At 46.2% G+C, this 25991-nt stretch overlaps 2 long non-coding RNA genes across 2 annotated transcripts in view; one reads left to right on the forward strand and one right to left on the reverse strand.

Annotated features, from left to right (window-relative positions):
* The window catches only part of LOC133220957 (uncharacterized), a 60613-nt gene extending 45170 nt beyond the window's left edge, over positions 1-15443 (reverse strand). Inside the window, exons 1-3 of the long non-coding RNA XR_009727834.1 lie at positions 15059-15443; positions 5192-5410; positions 3573-3624 (exon numbers count right to left, since the gene is read on the reverse strand). This is a non-coding gene — a long non-coding RNA (uncharacterized LOC133220957). The remainder of the gene's footprint in view (positions 1-3572; positions 3625-5191; positions 5411-15058) is intronic.
* Positions 152-6287, forward strand: LOC133220958 (uncharacterized). Its single transcript, XR_009727835.1, has 3 exons — positions 152-615; positions 2916-3246; positions 5937-6287. It is a non-coding gene; the product is annotated as an uncharacterized LOC133220958 (long non-coding RNA).
* Positions 15444-25991: the final 10548 nt, after the last annotated feature.

The following is a 25991-nucleotide window of genomic DNA, read 5'->3' on the forward strand; positions in this document are numbered from 1 at the left end:
GGGGGGCGGAGGGGTCGGAGGGAGAAGGACGCGGTCCCGCCGGCCTGCTGCTGCCCCCGGCCTGAAAGAAGGAGAAAAAGGCCGTCACTGGGGGAGGGGGGGGCGGGGGGGGGGAGGGGAGAGACGGGGCCGTGGGGGTGGTGTATGCTTGTCACCGCCAAAATGTGGACCAGCCCGGCGAGGTCAGAGGTCCCGGACCGCAGGAGACCGAGGTAATGATGATGTCATGAGAAATCTCAAGTGCACGCGGCTTAATTGATGCGCACGAGCCCCATTTCCCCTCCGATCATCCGCAGCTCCCGGCTTTTACCTCCCTCCTCGCCAGCGCAGGCCGCTCTGACCTCCGCGGGGACGGGAAGAAAACAACAAACCCATCCTCGCTACGGCGGGATAAAAGCCCCTTTCCCCGAGCCAGGGGAAAGCTCCGCTCCGGTGCAGCGCATTTCCCGGCCCGCCGCAGAGGAATGCTCCGGCCGCAGGCAAGGCCGGGAGCAGCACTGCGCTACGCTGCCGGTTCGCTCTCGCCGACGCTGTGTGCGGTGTGTATGGGGGGGGGGTGTGTGTCATAGCTCCGCACCCCTGCCGTGTTTCTCGCCTACAGGGATGCATCCGCAGGTATTTACAGCGGGACGGACCCTCTCTGCTGGGGGAGCTGCTAGCAGCAATCTCTCCTACAGCATCCATACTCTTCCTTCCTTCTCTCAATCCCTCCCTCCCTTTATCCCTCCCATCCACTCTGTGTGTGTGTGTCTGTGTTAGGATGCAACACAGGTGAACGTTGCAGCAATGTTTATCTAAGGCTATGCATCATCTGGCGAAATGCCTTAATGAAAAACGCTGATATATTTTTGATTAACCTCGTGCTGAGAGCAGAGAAATGCATGCTGGCGTTAACGCAAGGAACCGACGGAGGCAAGTCTTTCCAAACTGTTATCACGCCTTACGAACAGTTTTAGGATTTGAGCCTCTCAGCTCCCCTTCCCCCACCCCCCAAAAAAAGAACATTATGCTTTGTATGATTTAACAGTAAAATCTGCCTGGAAATTTTCTAACTCTGCAGTGCAAAACATTAAACGTCTCCCGAGTACACGCGGTACAATGAATCTGCTCACTGGGATCTAGCATATTTACTGATGAAATTAATAAATGCACTTCCACAGCTCAACCGAGCTGCAGCCAGTGCACACTGAGAAAATCCAGCACACACAGAACATGGGCTGCTCTGCACTCCTAAAGGCAAAGACGACTTAAAATCCACGCACCTACCCGCTCTTTTGAGATGCAAAATAAACCACAACATGCCATGTCAATATTTTCTGTAAATTACCATGTGCTTCTGTATGTTGCTGAGTATGTAGGGGGAAGATTTTTAAATGCATGGAGTTAAACTGAAGTTGTTCCTGCTCTGTGTAGCCTGCTTGCATGATAAAGCGTATGTGTGCTTGTGTGTACATAGGGGAGGCATATGTACATGTGTCAGTCTGAGTACATGTCTGTATGTGTGTTGGTGTTGAAATATATATGTAGGTGTATGTGGTTACACTGTAAAATGGCAACTCTATCCACCAGTCCATTTTTATCTATCACAAAGCCTGAAGATGGGTAAGCAATCTCATTTGTCGGACATGGCCCCAAATTAATACTGCCACCAAGAAGTAATGCATAGACATTGCCAATCTGCCAGACCTCAGCAGCAATATTATGAGCAAGGCCACTTATTTATGCTTTCAGACCCTCAGTCCTTTGAAACTGAGCATTTCTTCTTGGAATACAGGGTTAGAATGCAGTTTACCACCAGTGCTTTATATCTGAGAGATGTATGTGTAAGAGCTAATTGTTCCCATATTCTTTGTGGAAAATAGAGAGCCTGGCACAAAATCGTAAGAATTCATGTAATGCTTCATTAGTAGTTACTGAACCTCTCAGGCTGCTCAGGCACAACAGGGACAAACAAATCAGGTATCTGATACATCCAGAGGCACATGATCAGTTTGATCTTACGTAAAATTCTAATGAGGTTCTCTGAATTGGCAGATAGGCAGAAAGATGTTTTCTTCCTTGCAATAGCTAGGGGCAGCAGTGTTGGTGATCATGCATGTGTTACGCATGACAGGCTTTTGGGCTTATGCATTAAATTCTTACAGTCAGAGGCATGAAAATTCAGGTGCTCCTCATGTATATGTCTGCATATACCCATGCTTATATAGCTCTGTGTGTACATAATGCATATTAACACAGACATGAATGTACACGTCAATGCAAGCACATAAACCAAGTCACCAGACTTACAGTTAAAAGCAAGGCCTAGTACTGCAAATTGGTACATTTCAATAGATCAAGATACATATCCTTAAAACACCAAGCCCTTTTCTCTTGACCACCTCACCAAAACACTGACTTGGAAAGGAGCTGCCACACAGCCTTTATAGATTAATCACTGGAGGCTCAGTAAAGAGCCAACATGATGATCATGACCTGGGTGTTCATTAGCCATATTACCAGTTACATTTTCTAACTCTCAGACACATAGCAAGGCCTCAAAACCAACAGGGGCCTGGTAAGACTCACTCAAAAGTGTTTCCTTATTCTGAACATCACAGAAATGCACACAGCAGTTGCAAAATGTGTTTCCAAGGTTGCATGTGCGAAGTTTGAGCAATCTGCAATTCTGAAATTACTGCCAAAAAATATCACCTGAATTGTCAAAAGTGGCCATTTACACTGCCTGTTTTCTCCTAGTTTACATAAATTTACATACACCTTATTCATTCCAAATACTTCAGGTAGAATTGATCTGCATACTCAAGATACACAATCTGAACACAGATTTCTCCCCCTACCTATCTAATAAATTCCCACTAATGGCCTGTAGATTAGCATGTGATTGCCATGCTTGTTTTTTAATCTTTTTATAGATCTCCAGATGGCTGTGACATACAGAAAAACACATCCTGTGTGGATTTCTTAGGAATAAACAGTCCCTATTGACTTCAAAGATGAATGCTTATGTATGGTTCTCAGATTATTGCGATCAGAGCCCTCTTCTAATGCGAGCATCACCACCTTCCATGGGGAAGACACAGTCCCCCTTTGGCTGCTGTGAGGTACATAGGAAGGGCACAGCATTACATAAACTTCCTTTTTGCACCAATTTATGGCAGGATTCATGCAGATGCAAATCACGGCACGCCAATACAGCCCAGGCCAGCTTTCTCTGCAGAGCATCCCTTTCCTTCTCCCAGCCAGGTTAAATCACTGGCCTGGCTTGCCTTCTAACAAGAGTGCCTTGCAGCTTCTTTTCTGACCAGTTTCATTTCACTGCAGATTATGCTTCTGTTATGTTGAACATATGGTATGCATATATACAAATCCAAACTATTACATGAGAAGACAGACTGACAAGAATTCAAAGTCGGGGGCGGAAGGAAGGGGAAGAGGTGGAGAGGAGAGAGAAGTATTAAACCCACCGTCAGTAAATACACATGGAAACATTACATGCTGCCAAAGAACATTACGTGTAGGTAATGGACATAGTAGCGTCAGGCTTCTATTAAACAACAAAAAGAAGTTACCGTTTGTTGTCGTGGTTGTCACTCCCTGTAGTTCTGTCTGCGTTATCTAAACCTGAAAATAAACAGAGGAAAAAAAAAAAAAAAGAAAAAAGAAAAAGAAAGAAAAATAGCAACGGATCGTAATTTAAACACTTTCAGTGTTTGGTTCTTGTTCGTGAAAATATATGTGCGCAGATAAACCTATGCGTGTTCGGAAGGTGCCGAGTATATTAACTTTCGGGGTTATTAAATGCATCACTACAGCACTTGACTGTAGATTCAACGGGAACATAACTGGCTACATTTCCTGCAGATGATTTAACGTGACACAAACCAGATATGAGTAATGTACTCCGGTATCTGCAGGGTTAAATCAATATTTACAGGAAATAATGTGAATAATATCATTTAAAAATAAATAATTATTTCCGGAGAACCAGACTTATAAAAAACAGGTTAAGAATACTATTATTGGTTGGGGTTGCGGAGCAGAAGTGAGGAAAGCTAGGGAGGCAGATGCAGGATTTGCATACTATAAGCTGCCAGCTACTTAATAAAGGATGGAGGCTCCACCTAGCCTTCAGTTCAAAACATGCAAACCACATTAAGCCAGCGCTTTTCTGCTGGATTTCCCAGCCTTTTCCAGACCTGGATCACCGGGAAGTCATCCTCTCTATTCACAGCCCTGTCAGCTTTCCGAGAGCTGAGAGGGTAAATGCACACAGCGTAAGGTAATCGCTTTTATTGCATCGTATTGATTACACCCCGCACATCTTTAAAAACGCATACTATTACTGTTGTCGGGAAGCACCGAGCTCGTCTGTATTACTGCGAGGCGGTTTCACCCGTTTCCCAGCTCCTCTGCGGGGTGGACCGGAGTTGCAGAAGGTGGCTACTTTTTTGGGTGGAGGGAAGAATGGATGGAGGGAGGGGTGGAAGGAAGGATGCAGCGGGACCCCTGGAGGTGTCCATCGCTCCAGCGACACCTGGGGCCGGGGTCGGGAGCCGTGCTGGGGTTTGGATAACCCGGGAAGTGATGGCTGCTTGCTCCAATTGGACCCCTACGCGGGAGGCAGAGGATGGACAGGCTGCAGCGAGCGATCTGCATCCCGGCCCGCTTCAAGACATCGCTTCATCTTCTTTCTCTCTCTTTCTTTTTTCTTTCTTCCTTTTTTTTTTTTTTTTCTTCCTATTTTTCCTCTTTTCCTTTTTTATTTTTTCTTTTTTTCCTTTTTGCTTTTTCTTTCCCCCCTTTTATTTTTAAGCTCGAATATGGAGGCCACAGGACTTAGTTCCCACACTCTTGCCCCTCTGTCTGCAATACCTTTCTGAGTGCACCCAGCCACTGCCAAAATATAAGGGCTCCCTGAAAAGCCACATCTCTCCTTTCACCGGGCAACTGTAACTGCTCCTGCACACTAACTACATCCCACACGACCAACAGGTTTAGCATCAGGGGCACAAAAATGTCAAGTCCTAAACCCTGATTCGTTAATCAGATTCCCCTCGCCAGTGGACAGTGGGAATAGTCGGGGCGACTGGGGAAACCCCTGCTTGCCCGTGCTCAGCATCCCTAGTTATTTCAGGGAATTCAGGATCGGTCTGTCGCACATCCCACACACAAACATCACGGTACTTACATTTGTCCGTCTTTATCAGAGGAAAACTTGACCCCAGATCAACCGAGCTGAGAGTGAGCTAAGTCTCTGGTGGCAAACAAAGATCCTCACGGCCAAGGCCCCTCGGAATAGAGAAAACTCTTCCACATCTCCAGAAATTCACGTCTTTCCCTTTGACATCCTTATTTAAAAGTGCTGCTTAGCTCCACGGTGTCGTTCTTGCACGGGAGAGTTGGAAATCTTCCATCCAGAAAAAAAAAAAAAAAAAAAACAAAACGAACAGAGAAAGAAAAGCAGAAGTTGGCTTCGGTTTGGCTCTCTTTTTATTTTTCATTTTTTCCTTCATTTTTTCCCTGTTTCCCGCCCTCTTTTTTCCATATGGCTTCCTGCGCCCTCGAGTAGAAAGTGGAGTGTTGTATGGTAGGCTCTGCAAGTTTTTTGGGGGGTTTGGCCAAGGTCTAGTCCAGCCCTCTCTGCTGAGGAGGACGTGCTCTGAAATTCAACCAATTTGCCCAACGCTTTTGTTGCTGATGGACTGAAGCCCTATTGTTCATCCATTGCCACGGTCTTTTTCAGCTCCTACTATACGTTGTGCGTTGCCAGAGATAATGAATTTGCACCAAAACCTCTCAGAGTCCCAATTTGACAGACGGAACAAATTAAAAATGGCTAGTCTAAAGAAGAGCAATAGCTACCTTTTCTTAGAGAGATGAAGGAAATCACTCATTTCTTTGGACACTTAAAATAATTTTTTTTTTTTTTTCAGCAGAAGGTCGGAATTTAGAAGCTGTTTTTTCTCCAGCTAACTTCTGAAGTACATTTTCTTCCGAGTCTTGTTTTGGAGAGGCACTACCATTTTGTGCAACTTTGGTCCGGGCAACAGCAAGGGAAAAAAATAGAAAGAAAAACAAAACAAAACAACAACAGCAACAACCAAAACAGAAAAAACTGATGGCGCTGACAAAAAGGATTCTTTTCCCATCCCTGCCGTCATGCAAACTTGAAGCGTGACCTCTCGTCGCTGGAAGGAGGGTGCCAGTTCCTGCCGTCCACCGCTTCGGGTTTGGAAACAGCGTGAAAACGCCCCTCAAAGCCCCTGTGGATTTTAGAGCAAGGGGGAGGGAATGTGTGTGTGTGTGTGTGTGTGTGAGGATGAAGGGAACAAGGTAGGGGGGTGCTGGGAGAATCTGAGTGTGAGAGGGAGCGGGAGGTGTGCGAGGAAGGAGGGATGGGGGAAAGGGGAGTTGGAGAAGGGACGGAGAGGGGAAGAGATGAACAGGTGGAGGAAAGATGGAGGGAGGGAGAGATGAAGAGATGCAGAAATGATGGAGGGTTAGAGGAAGGTTGTGCACGTCAACGGGGTGCCGTGCTGTTCGCCTCTCTGTCCCCCCAGATCTGGAGTGGCTTTAATGCGGTGCCCAGCCCCAGCATGGGCAGGTGGCAAGGGAGATGGAAGGGCTGAGGAGAGGGTTGTGCGGCGGGAGGGGCGAGCATTAAATATATATATATATATACACACACACACACACATATACACACATGCTACAATGGGTCATATATCCATGTAGATATATATGTATAGATGTGTATGTGTGTATATATACATATCTGTATATACGTCTGTATGTGGAGCCAACTGTGTGTCCCTCCCGCAGCGCGGCTGCAGGCAGCGGGCGCGAGTTTCCTCGGGGACAGCTCAGACATCCCTCCGCGTTCCCCACATCCTTCCCCGCATTCCCCAGGCATCAGCCCGCGGAACTCTGCAGACAAAGAGAAGCTCTGCCAAGAGCAGGACGCAAGCCCGGGGTGAATGCAGGCAATTCAGGGAGAGCATCGGATGCACTAGAAATAAATAATACTAAAAAAATGATGGAGAGGGGATTTATGGAAACCTACACCCTTCCCGCTGCCAGAAGGCCAGCCGCTTTTCACTACCTGGGTATTTAGGGTAGGATGAGATGCCTGCGTGGAGGAGTGTGCAGCCGCTCTCTGGCAGCTGGTTTGTGCCCAGATCCAGAGGAATGCTCTGGAATATCTCACGGCAGGCTAAGAAATATGTAAAATATCCCAGGAGGAAAGGAGAGAGGCTAATGGGGAAAGGCGGGATGAAGTTCTTTCCCCTGCCGCTAAAAGTTTTCCCAGCATCCGTGGCACACAGCCACAGGGAGAAGTGGGAAGAGAGGAAGAGTAGCAGGAATCGCCCTCGCATAGCTTCTGCTGCCGCCGGACACCCGTTCCCAGCTCATACCGCCGCTGCTCCCCATCGAGCTGGTCACTGCACTCCCTCTGTGACTTGCTGGTGAGTCCCTTCCCTCAGCCCGGCGGAGCCCCCAGCCCCTATACCCGGCGGAACACCGGTGCCCGCCCGGGAGATGCTTCGATTCAAGTACCTCAACACGCCTGTGCCGTGCAGCACTCTGGGGAGGTAAGAAGGTTTTCGTCTGGGGTTGGGTTTTTTTTTGTGTTTTTTATTTGCTTGTTTCTTGGGGTTATTTTTGGTATTTGTTTTATATTATTTATTTTATTTTACTATATTTAAGTTTAGTTTAGCTTATTTATTTTATTATTTTTATTTTTATATTTTATTGTTTGTGCCTTTTTTCTTTCTTTTCTCCCCATTTCTTTCTTTCTTTTTTTTTTTTTTTAATGACCATAGTTTTTCCTTTCCGCTTGCCTCTTGTTGACGAGAAGCCGCAAATAACGTATCATTACAAATAAATAAATAAATAAATACACTTTAAAAAAAAAGAAGAAGGAGGAGGCAGGCCGAGGTCGGCGGCGCTGTGGGGAGGTGGGCTTTGTTTTGGCGCCACGGGGAGGGGACGACACACGAGACGGGGATGGGCTGGGTGCCGCTGCCTGTGTCAGTGCTCATTCCACCGGGCGAGAGTCGCTGAGCAGCGCGGGCACAGCGCGGAGCAGAGCGGAGCAGCTCCCCCTTACCTTCCCCCTCCCATCCCTGCTTCACGTTCAAGGTTTAGCGGCAAGGTCACGTCCATTGACGTCATCTCGAGGCATCGCTGTGCGTCCGGATACATTCACATACATCGAGGGCATCGGGACATTAAAACAACAAAAGAAAGAACACGGAACATGTAAATCCCGCCGCCCGGAGAAGAGACCGCGGATCCCCGGAGCTACCTCCACTAGAAGACCCTAATTAACGGAACAAGTACTCGAGCCCCCTCTCTCCTTCCAAACATCATCATCATAATCTACACAAATACCCTCGAAATGGGCAATCAGGGACATGAGAACAGCCTGGCTGGGAGCTGGGAGACTCCGGTCCATGATCCAGGCCACGCGCCGCGACATCCTCCTCCTCCGCGTCCCGCTGGCTACAGCGTGTGCTACTACGCATATATATATGCGTATACTGATGCATATGTAAAGCAATATTTGCACTGTTTTTAATTTACTGGAAGTTAAAAGCGATTGTTTTTCCTTTGATCTCTCTTTTATGTCTACTATTATTGTTGTTGTTATTTATTTTACTTTATTTTATTTTATTATTTTATTTATTTTCCCTTCTCTTTTTTCTATTTCGGGTTTTTTTTTTTTTTGTTGTTGTTTTTTTTTTTTTTCTTGGCGAGGCTTGGCTGTGTATGCATCTTTACCTTCAGCTTCCTCCACGCTTCTGTTTCTATAACATTACAAAACACGTACAGTGCTAATATTACCAACCCAGATGCTCCACTGGGCCTTGAAAGGAGAGGAGGATCTCCTTGCCCTGCTCATCTGTCACACTGTCAGCTCGGAACTGCAAGTTTAGTCGCCAACTTAACTTTGTATTAGGCAAAACAAAACCCAGCCACCACCGTTTTGAGGTACAAAGGTGATACAGACATGCTTAGATAGATAATGCGTGTAATGGGGGCTGTGTCACAGGATTCATAATATCTAACCCTTATTACGGCCTGTGAGCACATTTATATCTCCCTTGATTTCAGGGACATTTTATTTCAAAATCTTCTCTTAAAACGTGTACTTCCAGGCTGGGAAAGCTGTCTCCGAGGAACACAATTGGTATATTCTGCCTTAAATACCGCGTTATTAAACTTGTCGCCTCCCATTTTAGCAGGTGCAGCTTTAAACCCACCACCTGGTTCTTTACAAGGAAGAAAGGCATTTTTACAGGTCGTTTAAAAATACTGTCTACAGCATTTCTTTTCTTCCTCCTTAAAAATCCACAGGCGTTGAACTACATTACAAACACCAATAGCACGTCTCAGTTTGCATTAATAGGGAAATTCTTACGAGGAAGATGTGTGGTTTGAATCTCTTTCTTACGTTGTACAGGGTGTTATATTTTTAAGCCAGCAACGTTATTCCATGAAAATAAATGTTTTACATGTATTATACATAAAATATTATATTAGTATATAGTATAAATGATAAATTATACATGTTATATACTGCATATCTAGTGTGTGTGTATATATATATATAAAGGTCTAAGTGCATGCACAGATAATTATTTTCATTAGGAATCACTTACCTGCAATCACTTACCTGCGTGAATGTACAGGGCAAGTTAGCCCTCCCCAAAGACTGCCATGCATGTTTCTATTTATTCATAGATTCTTAATATTTTATATCATTATTTTCATATATTTATTTTTAAATAAAGAGCATGCTCGATCTGTATTACTCCGTGCCTATTTCACCACATGTATACACTTTCAATTCTTTCAACGGGGCGTGGCTGCCCCATTCCTGGCAATGTTCAAGGCCAGGCTGGACAAGGCTTGGAGCAACCTGATCTAGTGGAAGCTGTCCCTGCCCATGGCAGGGGGTTGGAACTGAGAGAGATTTAAAGTCTTTTCAACCCAAACCAGTTCATGATTCGTACAGTATTTTCAGCGCTACTTCTCGCCCTAGTTTTAACAACCTCCGCACTGATAGGTCACCCAATCAGAAGTAGTCAGACAGCTATACATAAAACATTAAATAAATAACCAAACAAACATACACCAGACACAAACCCAGCACTCCAGGAAGGAAGCTAACACCACCACCCGTCTGATTAACTCTTACCCTACCTCATAACACAATAACTCATTAGGAAAGTACCTTTTTATTTTTATTTTTTTTCCAATTAGCGGGTGCGGGGGCCTCCCGCCATCCCGACCCATCATCATCATCCCCTCCCTGCGCTGTTAATTAGCTCATGTGTATCTCTCAAATGTCAGTCCCTTCCTCCTGCCTTTAGCATATACATAGGAGAGGGCAGCGCAGGGGTGTACTCCTCCGTGATTCCATCGTGCACCCTGCATCCTCATTCTCCTCCCGCTTTCCCCACTCCGACTGCCACCTCTGCGCTCACTTAACCCACGCCTCGCCGCGGCCCCGACGGGACCAAGATGCATAACCACCATAAGCACCACTCTCACGGGATGGGATTGTCGGGGCTCCGCGTCTCAACATCATCCCCCGCTCTCATTCTCCTCCTCCTCCCTTTCACCCCTACCCGCATTAGCGAACAGCAGCCCCGCGAATCGTGGCGCCGCCGTTTGAATGAGCCCCGTGCAGGGGGGAGGTAAGGAGGGGAGTAAGGTGGGAGGAGAGCGCCTCTCCTTCATCCTGTCTCTGCCTCCCCCCTCCCCCCCCCGACACTTACTGCCTGGACTCTTGGAATAGGAACAATGAACACACCCGGCAGCACACCGGTTACTATCAGCCTTTTCACAGCTAAAAGGAAGGGAGCGTGTGTCCTGCGGTCAGCCGCGCGAGTGCCACCGAAGTTGGAGGTTGCGCGGATTTCAACCAGGGATAGGTAAATAAAGAAAGTAATGCATAAAAACACTAAATAATACACAGTTTTGGTGTGGCCGCTGCAGAGCCACGGAGATGAGACGAGATGCTGGGGCTTCGTCGTCTTATTTATGTATTTATCTCTTTATTTATGTATTTATCACTTTATGTATGTATTTATTTTGTCCTTCATGCTTTTAATACCCCGATTCCTCTAAAATTAGTATTCAGCATTTTGCACTTAGATTTTCTCCTTCGTCTCTTCGGCCATATCTGTCTTCTTATTAAAAAGTATAAATAATCGTGACTCCAGGAACGGAGGAAGACAACTATTTTGGCACATCCTCTGCACACAGACATACTTGTTTTGGCATTATTTGCATTACATTATTTAGAGCATGTTCAGAAGAGTGGAGATGCAAGTATATAGGAAAGCGGTACGGAAAATGATGACTTTAGAGCTTTCTGCCTACACACACACACATTAAATCATAATTTTAATTCCTTGCACAAGAGCTTCCCTTGCAGACACGCTCAAGGTACCCCTTCTTTGGACTTAATAAAGCAGACCCCAAAGCCGTACCCCTCCTCTCTGGGCAAGGGCATCTCCCCTGATCAGAGGTAGGAAATGGCAGGATAGGCGGCGGAGAGAACTGCAATACTTCCACCCAGGCTTCAAAATGCTCGCTCAGTGACGCGGTTTCCGGGCAGTGCTGTGCAGCAAACTCTTGCCCGGTGGCATTTTATTTGTTTTAGCAGGCAGAACGCCAGCTCCAGCACCAGCCCGGAGGAGGGTTTTGGCTGCCTGAACGGGCAGAAGAGAGACGAGCCTCATTTTCTGCTCTTTTATTTTCGCCGTCAGTTTACACCGAGGGGGAAAGAACCTACCGATGCAGGCGAGGTTTGAAATGAGTGGTTATATCCCTGTTTTCGGTAATTACGGCCTCAAGGGGAGGAGAAAATCTGATTTTTACTGCAATTCCGGTCGGGAAGGTTTGTCTCCGTACACTTTTTGCATCCCCGAGGCAGACCGGACCCGTACGCTAGCGGGGAGAACAGGGGACAGGACACCCCGCTCCAACACCCTGGTGCCCGCTTCCACAGGATGCTCCGAGCACATCGGGCTCCTGCTCCCCCGCGGCAGGACAGCGACGCCTGTCGGGACCCGCGGTCAGGGCCGGTACAGTGAGAGATCAGGCAGTTACCGGCAGGAGCAGGCAGCGGAGGGTAGAGGTACCTTCAAGGGTGGGCAGGAGAAAGCAGAAGAGGGCAGGAGAGGGCAGAAACGGGCAAGAGAGGGCCTCGGAGGGCACGAGAGGATACAGCTCATATAAGGGAGGAGGAGCGAGCAGATAGGACGACAGGAGCTGGCAGAATAAGCAGAGACGGTAGAATAAGGCAGGAGCTGGACAGCAAAGAGAACGGGCAGGAGAGGGCAGAAACGGGCAGAGGATAGCAGGGGAGGGCAGGAGAGGGCAGGAATAGGCAGGAGCAGGTAAAGAAGACAGAGGCCGTCAGGGGCGGTCAGGAGCAGGCAGGAGAGAGAAGGAAAGGATGAGGGGTCAGGACCTGGCAAGGGAGGACAGGAGAGGGCAGGAGAGGGTAGAAACGGGCAAGGGAGGGCAGGGGAAGGCAGGAGAGGACAGCTGAGAGTAAAGGAGGGCAGGAGAGGATAGGGGGAGCAGGAGAGGGCAGGAGCTGGTACAGAGGATAGAGCGGACAGGAGCAGATAAGAGCGGGCAGGGGACGGCAGGGAAAGCAGGAGAGGGTAGGAATAGGAAGGGGAAGTTAAAGCAGGCAGAAGAGGGCAGCAGGCATCGGTGGTGGTTAGGAACAGGCAGGAGCGGGCAGAGCTAGAGAGCGACACCCTTCGACGGGCGCAGTGGTTCCACTGTTCCCAGATACCGACCCTAACCTCCGCTCCTGAGTCCCCCTCCACCAAAGAATAATAATAATAATAAATAAAAATAGCAGAACTACAGAGCATGGCGGAAATCACGACCAGTTTCTGGCGGGAATTTGCCTGTGGCAGAGCATCCCCGGGTGATGGGCAGCACCCCTCGTCTCCCCCAAGGCAAGGCACCTTCCACACACGGAGAGACGGTGAAATTTCCCCCCCCCCCCCCCCCCATGTTAATGGCCTGGGTCAACACAGGGTCTCGCTGTGCGGGTGCCTGTTTTAAGAAAATCCGGGCCTAAGAACGCGGGCAGGGGCGGGTATTCCAGGAGCGGCTACTTCAATATTCACCTCGTTCTTTACTTAATTTGTACTGATACTGCGTGGAAAGACCTGTTTTCTCGGAAGCACTTGCTAGCTGAACCTAGGAGGCATTGCCTTTCCCCGATTCTACCTTTCTCTTTTTAATAATAAAAATAATGATGATGATAATAATATAAGGAAAGGTTTGAATAAAGGCAGATTTTAAACTTAGGAGTGGCGAAGGGAAGCTCTGACCGCGGTAGGCTCTCAGGAGGAAAAGATGTTTAACTCACACGAGAAATTGAACGTTATGTGTGATTGGATTAACAGCGACTTCCTTTTGTTGTTGTTCTTTTGGAAGTTCATTAACCGAGCTTCGGCCAAGTCGGTGTGCTTCCAGCACTGATTTCCCAGATCTCGTTCCAGGAATTTAGTTTTTTTTCGTACCTCTGCAGGCTGCGGGCGGAGGAAAGAATGGCCTAGCTCTTTCGGACCATGTTTCTTCTGCTCCTGCAGGAGTTTATTTCTTCTTCTTCGAATAAATGCAAATAAAACCAACAACTCCTGGGGGGTTCACAGCGAAGAAAGGCTGTGGGCGCACTAGCATCAGGTATTTATATTAAATGGATTAAATATACTTGTATTAAGGACCGGCGTGCCCAGTATATGAGGCTTCAAAAGCACGCGTGATAACCCCTGGCAAAGGTGTCCCTGTCAACGGACCTGGTGCATTCTCTGGGAACTGGGGAGGTGGATAAACACGATTAAAAACAACATCAAAGCGCCGAGGGGCTGTGGAGATCCCTCTGTACTGGGTTCCAGCACCCAGCCCAGCGCCGGTGACGAGGCTCGTCCGTCTGTCGTTCTGGGGAGGACTTTGTCCTTTTGTCCTAACTGGCTCCCGGAACGGCCAAGGAGGACTGTTTTGGTACTGAAATGTCATTTTAGCCACGGATCTCACTCAGCCTCCCCGCCGTGAGAGCGGACGGACAGACAGACGGACGGCGCTGCTGCCGCCGGTTCCCACACTTCCAAAGCACCCCCGTCTAAACCCTGTCTTTGTGAGGCGCATACATCAGACAAACAAATACTTCCAGCATTCCGCCAGGTTAATCCCATGGCCGGTTTCCATCTAGGGGCATAACAAGTGATATCGGGCACCAGGGTCAGCGCTTGTCGGGCATCACCTCTATCCCCCGAGAGGGCAGCGGGCAGGGTAGGACCCCTCAAGCTGTGAGCCACCTTTCGCCCTGGTTTCCCTCCCCTGCCTTCCAATGAAGGAATCAAGACACGGAGCTACGACCGAACCAGGAACTGCCAGCCTCCAGGCGCCCACCGGGGATACGGGGCGACCACCGCAACGCGCCCTTTGCAGCTCGCTCCCTCTCAATCGGTCAGGATATCTCCCCTTGGGGGGAAAGCGGCACTCCCCAGGCCCGTTCCACCACTCCCTACCCTCTTCCTTCAGCAGCCCTCCCCCTCTCCCTCTGCTCCCTTTCCCCCTTCCCTCCAGTGAGATGCGATGCTCCTTGAGGGCACTGCGAAGACCCCTTCAGTGTGCGTGTGGATTTAAATAGCCCGTAGGTGAGATCTCGTCAGCTGATCCTCCTCACAACCCAATAGCTTCTACCCGTGTGAATAACATTTGTCACTGACAGTAAGAAATTAAAGGGTTGGTAAGGAGAAAAGGGGGACTCGGTGGAATCCTCCCCTCTTCGCCCTGTCGCCGTCTGAGACTAAATCCCCCACCCCCCGCTCTCGGCCCGCACGTCAACGTCCCCCACTTGATGTTTTTAGGAGCACGGGGCGCCAGGGAGATTTCCCACCTCGCCCCCAGCCCCGGAAACGCTTCGTGGTAAGAAGGCGCAGCTGCGATTTGCCAACCCCCCCCCCCCCGGCAATGCGAGTACTGACCCCCCAGCCCCGCTACTCACCGCGGTCCCTCCGCAGGGGTCCAGGATTAAGCTTCTCCAGCGCAGCCCTGCTCATCCAGGAGAGGGAAAGCAGAGGAAGAAGGGGTGGAGGAAGGGGGGTGGCCACGGTTATGCCCCACTCTGGACCGCGACGTGTCTCCCTCCTCCCCTTGGCCCCGGCATTTCCCACCCATTCGCAAACACACCGCCCCTGTCCCTAGATCACCCGCTGGGAGCGGTTGGGGGGGCGGTATCACTTCTTTCGGGGTGGCCCTTCCGTCGGGACCTTCACCCAGAAGTCAGGGCTCAGCTAGGAAAGACTCGGATTTGAGACCAAAAGAAGGGGCTAGGTGGCTACCCCAAGCCGCCAAAGGGGCTGCCCTCGGGGCTCAGGTGGGCTGTGGGGGGTGGGGAATAAAGTCGGGGACGTCGCCTGCCCTCTTTCTTTTTGGGAATGGTGGTGCTCCTACCGGTGCTGGTAACGAAAGGCCGCTGCAAAAGGAGGCAAGCATCCGGGGAGGGGGGACGGAGAAAGGGTAAGGGGGTCTGCCCCTGGTTGGGAGAACCTGGCTGAGCATCACGGAGGGAGGAGCTCTCCTTGGACCCCTGGAAACTTTCATTGTTGCAGACACAACGATTTCCCCCCATCCAAGTTTCTTGTCTGAGGGTTTCTTCGGTGATTTTCTCAGAAGGGCTCATGGAAAACCTGCTCTCAAACGGATACCCTCCCACCCCTTCTCCTCCATGGTTTGCAAGACAGAGATTGCATCATTCTCAGCCTCTGCAGTGCGAATGACGGCAAAACATAATTTGCCATCCAGCTAATTGAGGCAGAGGACAACTCATCGGCTGTGGTTTCGGTGCGGTGATATGAGATTCGTGTGTGTAACAGAGAGGAGTATTCGCCAGCGCGTTTCAGGGTTTTAATACATCACGTATTCCAATAAACAAATACTGTAGCGAGCGGTTCTACCAATGATATCGAAATAAAAATCACCTGTAAGAATTACATTATATTTAAAAAGAGAGTGTATTAAAAAAAAAGAAGGAAGTATTGTAAGCATCCTATATCTTCCTATACTATGTTCAGGACTAAAGTCTTTCTCGTCGATTTTAGTGTTATACAAAACGACTCGTATAATAAACACAAACGGCTAAGTCAGACTGAATTGAGAATTACTGTTATTTAAATTACCAAAGTAAAATCCATCAAACAATGTTGTTCATTCTAAGGAGCAAGGAAACGTTTTGCTTGTAACTCACTTATTTTCAAACAGAAACTAATCCATATTGGAACTGACTTCCTACCAAACCAGGAGTGTTGGCGTCAGAACAACTGCCTGCACACTGTTGCTGTAACTGCCCACCTGAAGCAGGTAAAAATAAACAAGCAACCCCCTGAATTTGTGATTTCTTCCCCCTCCGCCCCCCTTACCCTGTCTATAAGCGCTGCTATTGGTTAGATATAGTCACTTTCTCTGGTTCTCTGGTGTCTGCATCCTTCTGAATATACATTCAGATTTATTCTTCAGGGCAGTTAATAAATACATCGATAATACCAGGATTTTTCTTTTGCTTTTTCTTGTGGTTCCCCCCCCCTTTTTTTCCTTTTCCGTCCCCCCTTTTTTCCTTTTATTTTTAAAATTGTGTTTTATTTATTTATTTTTAATTAGGGATACATGAAAATCGTTTTCGACTTCAAAAATCAGCTAACCTCTCGGGGCAAGTCAGCTCCAGTGGTGTTAGCTATCAGTTGTTGTAGAGCTCTGATTGCTCAAGCGACAGAGTGAGGGGAAAGTGGATTAGTAAGCATGGAATCATCACCAGATTGGTTGTCAACCCCCTTAAATCTGTGCAATTAGTTTTAAAGGGGCGGAATAGTAACGACCAGTTGTTTAAGTTACAAAGGTGTGTGGCTGTTTTAACTTGTAACTCAAACTCATCTAATCTCTCTCACACAGGCCATATATATATCCAAGCTATCTTTCTCAATATAAATATATATAAATCTCTCTATACATATGTATTTTGATATCTCTACACCTACGTACCTCAATATCTCAATAATTAAGTACCCATATTTAACAAGAGATGAGTCTTGTATATCTATATGTACATATCTATATCTAGTTAAGTATATCTATATATCTATAGTTTGAGTACATGTATGCATATATCTATATATATGGTAGGTAAAGGCAAGGTATTCAGGTTTTTCAAGTTAATTTAAAGGGGGCTGGAGGATTTGCTGAAGTTAAAATTGTTTATTCAAGGATTTATTAGATGATTCCAGTACTGCAGTTGTAGGTCACATAATTATCAGAAGCAAAACTCTCGCCAAGAATCTGATGCCACTCAAATGGAGCTAAAACATTTTAAACCCTAAGTAATAATTATTCTGGTGATGTAAACCACTTTAGTTCTATTTCCGTCTTTCCTCTAAAGATTTTTTTTTTCTCCCCAAAACTGCTCTTGTAAATAGTACACCTCAAAACGAAGACCACCCAAAACCCGCCTAATTGGTGATGGGAGCCGAAAACGGGGTCGTTGGTCGGTCCGTGTCACTCTCTGACTAGAATTCGGTTTAAAACGGGAGGCGTTTCATCCTCCCCTTCACTAGGCAAAGTCACTTCAAGTACCTCATGAGTATAAAATGTGTTATTTTTGCCTCGGTTATGTGAACAGCGTGGCTCCATCTCTACAACTAGTACTTCAGGGATGGAGTCAAGCATCCTGCAGTACCAGGATGATATACCAAGCAGGATGGAGTCAACACCTGCATTAGGCGAGGGGATGCTTTCCTCGAGGGAGAAACGAACAAGAATATAAAGTCTGCTGTATTCTTAGGAAGCCGGTTTGTTTTGAAACCAGAGTGGAGCGGTATTACAAAATAAAATGTGCTTCATTAATGAAGAGACCGGTGCTGAAGGCGAGAGGGGGCAGCGAGCCGGGCCGGGAGGGATCCTCCTGAGAAGGTGCTAACCAGCTCATACCGAGGCGCATCAAGCGCTTCTTTCAGAGAAAACTGTCCGGTGTCAGCAGGGAACGCTGAAAACGAGGAGTTAACGTGAATTGCTTCAGTTATTTTGTGGATTTTTCTTTTTTTTTTTTTTTTTTTTTTTTTTGAGGGTATGGGGATCCTTTGCAGGCACACTTAAACGGGATAATTTTCCTCAAACGGCGCAGAAACCATAGCAGACATTTTCAAAAGAGCTCTCTATTTTCCCGCTTGGTGATATTTTTTAATATTTATTTTTGCATTATTTTCTGTTTGTTTGGTTTTAAATTTTCTTTTTCCATCTTTTTATTTCTTAAGTTTTCTTATTTTTCTTTCTTTTCTTGTCTTGTCTCTTCTCTTTTCCTTTTCTCCTTTTCCTTTTCCTTTTCCTTTTCTTATTTTTCTTTTCCTTTTTTTTTTATTCTCTCTTATGTTTCTTTCTTTTTCTTTCTCCTTATTTTTATTTTTTCTTTTCTTTTTTATACCTACCCCTTGGGGGGGGCCCCCCCCCCATAACAACTAAGACTTTCTTATCACCGGAGGGGAGGGCGAAAAAAAACACTTCAAGGAGTTGTTAAACCACCACAGGGTATTGATGGGGATCAACCGGGAGGTGGGAATCAGCAGCGCATAGAACCCAGCTTGCAGTCCCAACCCGGTGCTAGACCCCTCCGCGGGGGTTTCATGCCCCAAGGCCCTGAAGCCCCCTTCCGCACCGTGACGCCCCTCCCAGAGCAGCTCCGCGGTTGTAGCTACCATTGAGAACGGGACTTTCGGGTTGCAGAACGCAAAGCTGAGCTGAGGAAGCCACTCCTGGTCCCACACGGACACTTCCCCAGCACGCTGCTTCTTCCCTCCTCTTCCTCCCACAAAACAACCCCCAAACAAACCCCCCTGTCCTCCTACGCATGTTTCCTAAAACTGGGATGGGAAGGAGGGCAGGACACTCCTTTCAGCGAGGAGAAAACCCTTTTCGCTTTGATTTGGCAGGAGGCAGCGCCATCCGGAGCAGACACCTTGTGCCTGCTCAGGGGGGAAGGCACCCCCTCCTCCTCCTATCTTCCACCTTCCCACCTGACACCGAACTTCACCAGGGTGAAACCGGGAAAGCAACACCAAAACCCCTCACTTTGTGTATGTGTATCCGGCCGGGGGTTAACACCAGTTTTCCATCCCGAATCAGTGTTTGTTCCCGACCCCCGCACTGTCTGGAGGGACGCAAGTCGTAGCAGTGCATAACATGGTGCCTATTGTATATTATGACTGATAATCACCGTTATTATTAAAAGAAAGCACAAAGAGACCAACCTGCTGACCGGAGCGGTCCCCTCTCCCCTGCACAGAAGGGCGGGCGAGAGATGCTGCTGGGAGGTAGCAGGGGAGCGCGGGGCATTGCTGCCCCCTGGCGGCGCCGCACGGAGCTACTCCCGCTGGGCACCAGCGGCGCCGGAGGAACGCAGAAAGAGTAGAAAAAGCAGAGGAAAATGGGTGGTAACAGTAATAGGAAGGACCGTGAGGGAGGCCGGAGAGATAAAATGCGCCCTCGCCATCGCTGGCGTCCCCGGGGAAATAACATAGATAAAGTAAAAAACAAAAAATTAAAATAAAATAAACAGGAATAGGGAGAGGGAGAGAAGGCAGAAAGGGGGGAGAGGAGACGAGAGAATAGAAGGGAAGGGATGGGAAGAATCAGAACAGGCCTGAAAATAAAGGAAACTTTCTGCTTTTCAAAAGTTGCCCGAAACTGTAGAAAACCACCAGGGAATGTGGTCGGGAGGCTTGCACCTTCCTGCAGGTGCAGGCTGTGGTGGGTCCAGGTGGAGCAGCCTGGAGCCAAAGTGAAAAACAGGGCAAAAAATTGGAAATTTGGAAATGGTGACGAGGGGTGTGTGAAGTGTGAGGAATCATGCAGATATTTTTGGGGAACATGGTGGAATGAGGCAGAGGAGTGGAGTTGCACCAAGTGCAAGTGCAGAGGCAGGGGCGTGGCCTAAAGAGGTGTGAAATATTACCTGCAGAGGGGAAAAAGCAGATGTGTGAGTTCACTTCATAATTTATTATATTTTCACTCTTTTCTTTCTCCTTCCCCCCATCTTTTTTTTTTTTTTTTTTTCCTTCCCCCCCCCCCCCCCCCTTTTTCTTCCCTTTTTCTTGGAATTTTCCCTTTGCCAGGCACAAGCTATAGTTCCATCATCTGGGGTAGGTGCTTTCCAGTTACTCCCCATGGCTCCCCACTGCTCCCTGTCAGGATGCCTGCCTTGGGTATGCAGCAGCAATGCACAACCTGCTGAAACTTGAAAACTTTGTTGGAAATGAGGAAAATAAAGGTGGATTTGAGGAAAAGTGGAGCTCCCAACACCATGCAGTGACATGTGAAAACCAGTGGGACCCAGAGGGAAAGCTGAGTAATCAAACCCCAGAGGGCTAACTGAAGCCAGGCTTTATTGTAGCCATAATTTATAAGTTCACACCACCCCTTATTCTTTTCCCATTGCAGCACAACTAGATTTGGGAAAGCAGTTTCAGGGTGGGTCACAATGAAAAACTGCTACTTACTTCATGGAACACAGCGTGAGGAGTAAACCTGCATCCCCCAGTCTTTCCTTCCTTCCATGTACTCCTGCTTTCACCAGAAAAGGAACAGCAATCCATGAAGGGAAACCTTTGCTTATATTAAGATATTAGCTCTACTGAGCATTACAGGCCCCTGTCAGTGACAGAGCCGTGCTGCTACTAAGAGTAAAACACCAAGTCTGCGTTATACTTTAGCAAAAACAACTATTTCAATGCCAGCCAACCCTTTCAAACTGTTGTGACTGTGGTGAAGAATGTGAGTCTTGTTTCTTCTGCTTGGCCTTGCTTCCCACACAGCCCTTCTCTTGCTTTGCCTCTGACTACTCATCCCAGAACACTGTTTTTTTTTTTTCCATTTTGCCTGAATTTTTAGACAAACTTATAGACATGAAAAACATTGTATCTGGTATTTGGCAGCAGGCATTCAAAAGTCAAGTGCAATGAAAATAAAGCCCTAAATACTTGAACAGCAAATCACCTTTAATTTCCTAAGGATTGTAATCAAGATTATTTTCTGCCCTAAAGTTTTTCTTGTCCATGGATATGGGTACAATAGTCTTCCTTTGTGACTGCATGTACCACAGTTGTTAAATACAATGGCTAAAAGCTCAGATACTTCTCACAAACTGTAACTAAGTGCCAATATATAATTTTGACAAATAAAACCCAGACAACTGGTAACAGAATTCAAAGTCTATTCTTTGTAAGACACTTATGAAAGAGTAAGGTTAAAATGGATAGAAATAACATGTATCCAAAGAAGCTGAGGTAGATGTTTATATAAAATTTTTTGGTTTCATATATAAAGTTTATATAAAACCTTTTATAAGAGCAAATAGGGACAGGACAAGGGGGAATGGCTTTAACCTGACAGAGGGGAGCCTGAGATGAGCTCTTAGGCAGAAGTTCTTCCCTGTGAGGGTGGTGAGGCCCTGGCACAGGTTGCCCAGAGAAGCTGTGGCTGCCCTATCCCTGGCAGAGTTCAAGGCCAGGTTGGACAGAGCTTGGAGAATCCTGGTCTAGTGGAAGCTGTTTCTACCATGGCAAGTGGTTGGAAATGGATGAGCTTTAAGGTTCCTTCCAACACAAACCAGTCTGGGATTCCATGATTCTATGATTCTATGTTAGATGCTGGATGCCAAAAGGCTTTATTAAGGCTTGAAGCTATCCCCCCACCTCCATTCCAGGTTTTACATATATCTGTAATTACCTTATATAACATACTGCAGGCCACAATATAGATATTCACTTTCTCAGCCTGAGTCACTGTAACATATAATAAAACCATTAGTATTTTTTTTTGTTGTGTATTTAATTTCTAATCTGTCCTGGGTTCAGCCACAACACAACATAATCAAATAAAGGAATATGTTACAGTAGTACAAATGTGAAATATCAAATTTAAGTTTGTGTTTCCGTTTCAATCAGTTAATTTACTTATAAATGTTTTGGACCATTAATCTTTTAGAAATGTTGGGCAATGCTAATATTTTATATTTCTCATTTCAGCATTAAAATGTAGACCCAAACTCTACTCAGCTTGGCTGTCCCACACAGATACAATGTTACAACTCTTTCTTATGTCATATTGGCATCCTGAGAGCTTCACTTTCTGACATAGAGCTGATCTTGTAAGATCACTGCTTCTCTTAAAACCTTAAGGCCTCTTGACTTGAGGCATAAGCAATTACAAGATTTCCACTAAATTTCCCCAAAGCAAGAGAGGATTTTCAGCCCTTGAAATAAATTCCACAGCACTTGGTAAAGATGAGGAGTACAGACCAGACCAAAACTGTAATGATTTTAAAGTTAATATATGCACTTTGAAAAATTTAGGGGATTAAAAAATTAATGAAGCACACTTTTCAAAATTGAGGTCATGTATTTTTGTGGATGAAAGCAGAGAGACACTTTATGGTGGAAGAAAGAAATATTTTAAACAAAACTATTATTACATTGTGCTTTCTACTCTCTGATATTTGACATGGTTCAGAGTTACAAATAGGTCAGAGACCAGCAGTTAGCCACTCGCTGGAGTATCAGATGAGTAATCCTGTAAATTTAAACCTGAGTAAATATGTTTTTGGCTACAACAGGAAAAACAATATCTCAGATTTCCAGAAGAGATTAACTGAACCAATCACCTACCGTTAGAAAATACAGCCTCCTTCTGTCGAAAAACGTTTCTAACAACAAACTGATAATCTTCCCAGTTTCCTAAAAGGGACCACTTGCCTTCCTCACTACCCCTAAAAAGAACTCAGCCTTTAAAACTGGAAGGGAAGAATACAATTAAGTAAAAAAACCCCCAGCAATTAAAACATAAAACTCGCAGTTTTTGCTTACAAATGGGAAAAAGGCAGGTGGTCAAAGAACTATGCTATTACCAGCAGTTTTTTCCTAAGGAGAGTTTAATGCACTAAGGTAAAAGTGCACTTCAAGAGAGTGCTGAGTTAACCAGATTGGTTTGTTACTCTTTTAGTAAAAGTAAAAATGAAAAAAAATACCACCTGGCCTGTGTACAGATAAACTGGTTATTTTCTGGGGGGTTTGTTTTCACAATCAGACATCTCCTGCTGCACACACTGTCTTGATAGGATGACATCTTATTTTAAAATTAGTCTAGCATGAAGAATGGGCACAGAATCATAGAATCATGTAATCCTCAGTTTGGAAATCTGATCAGAATCAACCAGTTTGGAAAATACCTTTAAGACCATTGAGTCTAACAGCTGCTCCAGCACTGCCAAGTTCACCTCTAACATGTCACTGAAGGTTTTGTCTATACAGTCTGTGAACACTTCCAGGAACAGTGACTCCACCACTTTTCTGAGCAGCCTGTTCCAATACCTGACTGGCCTTTTATTGAAGTTTTTCCTAATAACTATCTAAACCTCCCCTGGCACAGCTTGAGGCCATTTCCTCTTGTCCTATCCCTTGTTCCCTGCGATCAGAGACCAGCCATCTCCTGGCTCCATCCTCCTTTCAGGCAGTTGTAGAGAGTGATAAGGTCCCCCCCGAGCCTTTTCTTATCCAGACTAATTCCCCCAGGTCCCTCAGCTGTTCATCACACTTGTGCTCCAGGCCCTTCACCAGCTCCACTGCCCTTCTCTGGTCCCACTCCAGCAACACAATATCCTGAATTTCTGCTTTGAATGGTTCTGTTTTTGGAAGTGGGGCAGCTGTCTTCCTTCACCAGTTGGTGAAGAATTGGTATGGTTACATGGTAGAGCCATGTGTAGTTTGAAGAGGCTGCATGTCAGGGTCTGATCATCAGACCCAGTCTGCCCTCCATTTACGAGGGTTTCCAGCAGTGAAGACAAATACAAGGAGGTCTGCTGGAGGAGCAGATGGAGTGAGTTGTGAATGTTGATTCCCTTCAGCACAAAATTAAATGATCCAACTGCATATGTATCACACACTTTTCTCTAATATATAACAATTTACAACCGGTTTGTGACGAGCAATGTGAGATCTTGGTTTGTTTGCCAACCCTCTGCACCATGCTGCCAGAAAAAGGGATGTGGTATATACTGGTCCTTGTTTCCTCCTGAAGTCCTTCTACATTTTCCATTTTTCTCAGATGGTGCTGATGGTTTTCAGATTCAGACTAACTGTTGACATTCACCTATAAAACCTTCCTTCTCTCAGTATATTGCTCTTGTGAGAAAGGTAGCTTCTCACTACTCCCCACCATATTGTCACTATTCAACAGCAGCAACAGCCTCCCCACCCCCCAGCTGAATTGTCCAAACATTGATTCTCACGTTTGCTACTTCTAGGTTATTGTAACACGTCTGTTTAGCATTCAGCATGGGATTTCTTTCCTGTGGCACACCCATTGTCTGGAAAGCAGAGGTAGGGCAGGCTTTGTAATAAATCACAAGTACCCAGAAAAATCACAAGTATCCATCCTTTGATTACCCTTCTGCCCTCCTGCATGAAGAAACATCACATTTCTACAGCAGAAGGCTCATAGCCTCCCTCCTCACCTTCACCCATCCCAACTAATCAAGTCTACACTCTTCTTGTCCACTCTGCTGAAGCTATGACATTTCTCCTCAGGAATTCCATGACCTCTATTACACCTGGATCCGCGTCTGCCTTAAATACTACATCCTGCCTTCTCTCTAAAACCAGGCAGCTACATCTTCTGGCTTCTTCTGCCTCAGGGGGGGCCTTTAGTGTTTTTTTCTACCCTGATAAGTTCTTACTGCTAAGATCAGCTTTAGCAGCATAAACAGCATAATAGCCTTATTTCACACTACCAGTAAACTTGATTTTTTTCCCCAGCAAATTAAATGGATTATGCTTCCTATATTAGTTGCACATACAAAAAAGCAAGCAATTTTCTTCAGTCATATGTCAATAATGGGATAAAACTCTCTAAATTGTATGGATTAGAGTAACAGAAACAGCACTGAGCCAGACTTTGTTTTCTCTCCATCTTTCATATTTAGGTAGTAAGTTTGGTTCACTGTATGAAATGAAGATGAATAATAAGATCCTGGCTTTTGATCATGAAATCAAGGATGGAAAAGAAGATAAATCCCACTTCATAGGGTATCACTTTGCATAACCTTGCTTCTTTGTGTACAAGAAGAATGGGGAGCACACAGACTAAATGTTAGAACTACCATTCTCCAGTAAGGGCACTGAGGGCTCTCTGCAGTGATTTGCCTTTTGGAAGGACATAACAAACTCAGCACGGTTGCTAGGCACTAAAGCTAACTGCTGTGACTCAAAGTCTACTGTTTTCTGAAGGAAAACATGCTTGCAGAAGGCAAGGTGGGATGATGCACCTCTGCATTGTTCATCTTGAGGGGAAATGCATGGCATCTCCAATCCATCCTCAAGCTGATGGAAAACAGAGGCAACATCATGATTACTACTTTTTGAGTGTCAGGCAATGCAAAAAACCATGTGCTTCTCTTGCCACCAGCTCTCCTAAGATGATGTTCCAGTTCTTCATCTTTTCAGTGTTTTATCAATGAATGTTGCAGTTTCACCACTGAGGAACTGCAATAGTCATACATACAAAGTCTCTCAGTTGGTTTGATAATCTACAAATCCAGGCCACAATTTGCAAGAGAGAGTCAAAATGCAGGCAAGGTCAGTGGATGATGAATCCAAAGCATTCTTTAGAAAAGCTTTCACTTCTCACACCCATTTCTTCCAAATCCAACTCTTGTGACTGGCAAAATCAGCTGTGGAGATTTATACTTGAGCCAATGCAGCATCCATTACTCACCTTTGTTTTAGCACTGATTTCTGCAGACTGAATACAGTCCTTCCTGATGGCACTGTTGTGGAAATGTTCTTACAGAAAAAAAGGAGTGAGTAGTTCCTTTTTTTCCATTGTATGTTGCTTGTCCTCCAGCC

This window comes from Neopsephotus bourkii, unplaced genomic scaffold, assembly GCF_033783945.1.
Source record: "Neopsephotus bourkii isolate Nb327-2 ecotype Australia unplaced genomic scaffold, CSIRO-AGI_Nbou_v1 NB_1495, whole genome shotgun sequence".
NCBI classification, from domain to species: Eukaryota; Metazoa; Chordata; class Aves; order Psittaciformes; family Psittacidae; genus Neopsephotus; species Neopsephotus bourkii.